Raw genomic sequence first — 5,809 nt, 5'->3', positions numbered from 1 at the left:
TGGCAGGTGGAATGAATAAAAGAGCGCGAAAGCGCCGCTTTCGCAAATAGATGGCCTTAAAAAGGGCGGCGGCGGGGTTAGCCAGGCATACTACAGCTTAAAGAGAAACGAGGAATTCATCAGGGAATTTCCCACATTAATACTATACATCTAGAATCTGATGGGGTCTCTCGTATTTGTCGGTACATATAGTGACGTCTGAAAATGACCAGTAAATTCTAATCCCAGGAAATGTCGGGTAGTGCGCATTATGAGACACTAGTTCAACAAAGGGATGGCCTTTAACATTTTTATATAGGTATAAACGAATTGCAACTCTTGTATCTTAAGCAACCAAAAGATGTGTTCTCAATACAAGTATCGTACTCAAAATTTTGAGCCCCATTTCTTGTTTTAAGTCCTATTTGTTCCGTAAAACAAGAAATGGGGCTCTAAATTTTAAGTACGATACTTGAATTGAGAACACATTAGTGGTGACCGGGCAGAAGGGCGTAAGTCCATTTTTTTCGGTCTAGTTTCAGAATACATAGTTTTCCCGCCGAAATATCTTGAAAAAAATGAGTTGCTTTTTTTGGACTTACGCCCTTAGATCACCAGTGACATTTTTTGGGGTCAGTAGTTCGTGTAAAACATATGTGCACCATGTTGGTCTTATTGGTTTCTTGTTGAAGCGCGGCAGCAAATATGTGCTGAGCGCCATCCAAGAGCCGTTTTGCTTTTATTTCGCCCTTCTTTATCTTTCCATTTATTGATGACGAGGAAAATAACACTGCTGCTGCGGTTGTGGCAGCTGCTGCTGCTCCCCGCTCCCGCTGCCCGGGGCGGCGCCGCGCACCCACGCTCTCTTGTGACGTTGGTGTGATTGTGTTTGCGGAATTGGGTTGTTGGGTTACGGAGGGGGAGGGAGAAAAAGGGGTGGAGAAACAACAGAGATAGCATCAGCGCGCTGGGATTGATTTCGACAGCGAGTATATAGTCATCTTCACACGTTGGCAAAGCTTGATGGGTGTTGGCTGCTGTCGCAAAAATGATCTCATGCATGATGAACTAACCGATTGCGGTAAATGTTGCTCGTTTTTTTTTAAAAATTGCAATTTATAGAAGTGCCTTCTGTTTTAGACACGATAAAAAAAATGAGGACAATAATGGAAGTTTGTTCTCTACATGACGTCAAGACTTTGACACTACAGAATTATTCTCATGGCTATTATGGAAAAAAAACTTTTGACGCGAAGCTGCTATCAAGAATTTGCAAACTATGAATATATTTTATATTGAATATTTGAACACTTTTTGTGATTACGGAGTGGAAGGCTTTCACAGAGTTTCTTTCTTTCTTTCCTTTTTATTCCCAGATCTAGGAGAACCACGCGACAACGCGGCCCCATCCACGTGGGCATACTTTGCAGCAATTAGCGACTCGCGGGACTCAACGAGTTAGAGCCGACCTTTTCTGGCTGCTTAGTAAACTAACTCTCGACTGTGTTTCTTGGGGGAGTCATTTACTTCCCCTATAATAAAACGAGCGGCTGCATGTCGTGCGAATGACGTCTGTTGCTGACTTTATCCCCCCAGCAGCTCTTTCTGCTTGTAATACCCTCCGAGTTCTCGCCCTCGCTCTCTCCACTCACACTGCGAGAGAAAAGGGGGGGGGGGACGGAAGGGGTTGGTTGGGCCCGCCGGGGTGTGCTTGCTTGCGGCGCGCCCGACTCGCCCGCTAACACACTGGATTGCGGAAAAGGGCGTCGGGTTGGCGGTGGTTATTTGTCGACGTGCATGCGCGTGCGTGCCTGAGCGTGCACCGTGCGGGAAAGAACGAGCGGCTTGCAAAAACACAGAATGAATAAAGTTGCGCGAGAGGGTGCTGCTGCACGCCCGGGCTGTGCTCGCGCACCGTGCACAGCGCACCGTGCACATAGCGCACAGCAACCACGACGCGGCTATGCGAGCACTGGCGGCGCACAACTCACTTCAGTGCTGAGTCCAATTCAAACATTTCTCTCGGGGGAAAAGTCTTTCATGCCCGCGTTGGCTGGGAGAGGAAGTTTTGCCTCCCCGCGAGTCAGTGGCGTAGACAGGGTCTTGAAGTAACAAAGACAGACAGACGGACACACGGAGGGGAATAATGCAGCAGGCTGGCAAAAAGGAGAAGACGTAGCACCGTTTTGAAATGGTGTCGAAGGATGAGGAGATTCCGGCATTATCAAAAGCCACCAAAATCATCATCAGTCCTGCATAAGTTCTTGTGTGTGTGGCAGTGCAGATGAGGGCATCTCTGTGTGAGTGTGTACTTCACCCTCCCGCTCTCTGGGTCCGCGAAGTTTCCCCCAACCCTTATGCTGTCATTTGGGGCGCGAGGGATGCGCGGCTAAGCCCCGGCGCCAAGTAGGGCAAGGCACCTAGTCTAGTACTCGGCGCGGCGGGGCAGGGGGCGGCGGGCTCTGGGGACATACGCAAACCGTGCTGTGCTATGCATGGCCTCGGGCCCCCTCCGCCCGCCCGCGCTCGGCTCTGCTCGGCTCCGCTCGGCTCTGCTCGGGCTGGCCCGAGGGGCGTGGTGCCCGGCTGCCATCACGGCAAACAACATGGATTCCACCCTGGAGATCAGCCCCGGTCCCCGGCTTGGTCCCCGGCTCGGTCCCAGGCGCCCCACCCCGCGTCACGCCAACTCCCCGAATCCCCGGAGCAGCCCCGAGCAGCCCAGCCCGGGCTCCGGTGACGCCACAGCTGTTGACAGCACAAGTTAGCCTTATTGAAGGCCTCGCCGTCGAAGATTAGCTTCACCGAAGGAAGGGGGAGGCGGATGCCGGAGGGATGGAGATGAATGTGGGGGAGGAGGGGCGTGAGAGAAGGGGTCTCTGGTCTCTTTTAGGACGTAATCCCGTTTGTGTAGTCGTTATCATATTATTTGTTTCGCCTCAGGGTTATGTAAACAGTATTCAAATCACGAGGAAGTCGGAGAGCTCCGAGGGAGATGAAAATCGCTGTGGAGGTCGTCCTTGAATTTTTGTCGGCGAGGCGAGCTGCTGCTTCGTTTGCTGTGCCGCGCCACCACGCCGGTGCGGGGGACGGTGAAGGGGGCGAAGAGGGCCGGTGGGTCGTCCAGCGGGGCCGGGTCGCCGGACACGTGTGATCCGTCAGGAAGGGGCTCGACGGCCCGGGCCCGCCGCCCAGCCGGCTGCAGGCCACATAAGTGACGGATAGCTGCCCCGCGCAGGGCGGCCGCGGCCAGGGCGGGAACTGGCCTCAGGAGAGGGTGCGGGCCGGAGGGAGGGAGAGGGACGGAGAGAGCGACTGAGATAGGGAGAGAGAGGGGGTGGGGGCGGACCAGTAGGATGATCGCAATCTCGCCACCGACCGCTCCCCGCGCTGCTCTTCATAGCCGGGGCGCATCACCATCTCCACCCCTTCACCGACCCTTTCAACAGCAAAATGTACAGATTTAAGAGTGCCCCGGCTGCGCAGAGCCTTTGCAACCCCTCCGGTGAATAATAGTCGTCTGGTTGTTCTGTTCCGCCGCGAAGGCAGGACTGCCGTCGCGCTAGCGCCACGTCCACACTCTTGTTCCTTTCAGCTGTCTCTTTTGTGTGGAGCAAGGCGGCGGTGACGACGCCACCCAGGCCAGGCAACGGCGCTCCCCTGAAAAGGAGCCTCGTTTGTTCGCGGCAGCTATGCGGCCTTGGCGTCTTGAAGTTGTCGGCGCCGGCGTCGAGTGATTTTCCTGTTACAGGTGGCGCCGGTGTAAGGTGAAATATTTCGCACACAGCCAAATCACACTCACTCCAATCGGCGTGTTGTGAGACGTGGAGGGGACGGGAGGGGGAGGGGCGTCTAAAGGCAGCAGTGCGGCCGCAAACTCGGGGAATGAAACGGGGGATAGGGATGAGAACTAACTCCGCAAAAATATGAGAGGAAGGGAGGGAGGAAAGGGAGAGGGGGAGAGTAGGGGAGGGGTAGGAAGGAGGGAGGGAATGAGTGAATATGAATTGCGGAGGGGGGAAGGGCGGGAAGAAAGGGAGCAGCCAAAGCCGGGTCGGGATCAGCGCGCGCAAAAAAAGTGAGAAAAAGAGGAAAACACAGACAGAGGGCGAGAGGGGAGGGGCGGAAAAAAGAGGAGAGGAATGAAACAAAAGAGGCAGTGAAATGGACGAGCGGCCCAGCAGAGTAACTCGCGGGAGAGGCCTTTATCAAAACTGCAAAGAGTTTGCACAAAGCGTCCGGCTATTTACTCCCACCCAACCCGATGCAATAATAATCACAATTTGCGAATCGGGACATATCGGCTGGCCTGGCTGGGACCACTGGTCGCCGAGTGGCTCGCATTACAATCATTTAACTCGGCGTATTTTTATTTTATTTTTTGCACCTCGTTTTAATAGGTTTATTTCGCTGAATCCTGTGAGCCCGGAAACAAAAATGGGAGTAGCTGGCAAACCGTATAGAAAACCCGCATAGATGATGAAAAGTAGCTTAATTTTATCTTCATTAGTTGTCTTCTACAATGACGTTGACGTCATTGTAACTGACCAGTTATTATACTAGCATGAAGCATGTTCTTTTGTCGATTCGTCATCTTCTTCTGTGTTTATCCTGTATTTCGGATTCCACTTCAGTTTCTACAAATTCGCAGAGGCACATTTCTTCGCTATAAATAATATGTGATAATATTTGCGCACAACGTGAACTCTGCGCGGCCGGGTGGAACAGGGGCTGTGAGGGTGAGGCGGCCGGAGGCGGCCCTATACGCCTCAGCTCACCCGGCTCCCACCGCCTCGCCCGCGGGCGTACCGCTGGAGCCCGCCACGCACCGCCCCACCACGCCACGCCACGCCCCGCCACGTCCCGCCACGCCAGGCACCTTTCATATTCCATTGCCTGTGAGCTCGCGCCACGCCAAGCCACCCACCTGGCGCCGTCTCAATGTACACATGCTTCGTTAAAGTGAGCGCGGGGGAACACAGGCCGAAAGGGCTGGCGCTCGCGCTAGCGCTGCAGAGGGCGAAAGAGACACGGCGAACTGAATCAGTGAGATTTACGAGGAAATTCCAGGAGAGCTGTGCTGTACTGTCATGATTTCAAATGGTATTTACATTTCATGGCACTACGTCGAGGGTCGAGGGATGCCTGTGCCGCCCAATTCGAAAAAATAGTGAACACCTGATTACCAAAAAGTGATGATTACCAAGGACTATCAGTGATTACCTGACAAAAGATTACCAGAGATTATCATTGATTACCAAAGATTGCCAGGGAATTTACTTGCTGAATTACTTGGTGATTACCAGGGATAACTTGGTGGTTACCAATGATTACTGGCGATTACCAGGGATTACCAACTCTGTGTACACCTGATTACCTGAGTTGGGCACCCCTAGCACTACGTATTGACTTCGAATGTGTCGTAGATGTGTCGTAAATATCCCATACCGATCGTAAACTAAAAGTTACAGCATCGTTTGTTAATCGAAGTTACAAAAAATATTGCAAGTTTACGAAGATGTGTTATTCGCAGTGGAGAGGAGGAGTGAGGTGAGAGACGGATGCAGATGGAAGGGGCAAGTGAAGTTTCGAGGGCGATTAAAAGTGAATAAAACACTGTCGACTGCCGTTTCCACTCACAGCCTTGAATGATGTTCCGAGCGAAAAGCTGGCTCGCAAGAGTCGATAGGCCGAGCAGGGGAGAGAGGGTTGTAGGGGGGAGTGGGGGGTGAGGAGAGGCACGCGAGAGCAGCGCGTAGAGCGCGCACTTTTGAATGGAGATTAGGAATCTCGTCGGGACGATATCCTGCATGAAATATTCATGATGGGT

The sequence above is a fragment of the Frankliniella occidentalis genome, unplaced genomic scaffold (assembly GCF_000697945.3).
Source record: "Frankliniella occidentalis isolate FOCC.00 unplaced genomic scaffold, Focc_3.1 Scaffold150, whole genome shotgun sequence".
NCBI lineage: Eukaryota > Metazoa > Arthropoda > Insecta > Thysanoptera > Thripidae > Frankliniella > Frankliniella occidentalis.
The sequence above is the reverse complement of the archived record's forward strand: the minus strand, read 5'-3'. Positions refer to the sequence as shown.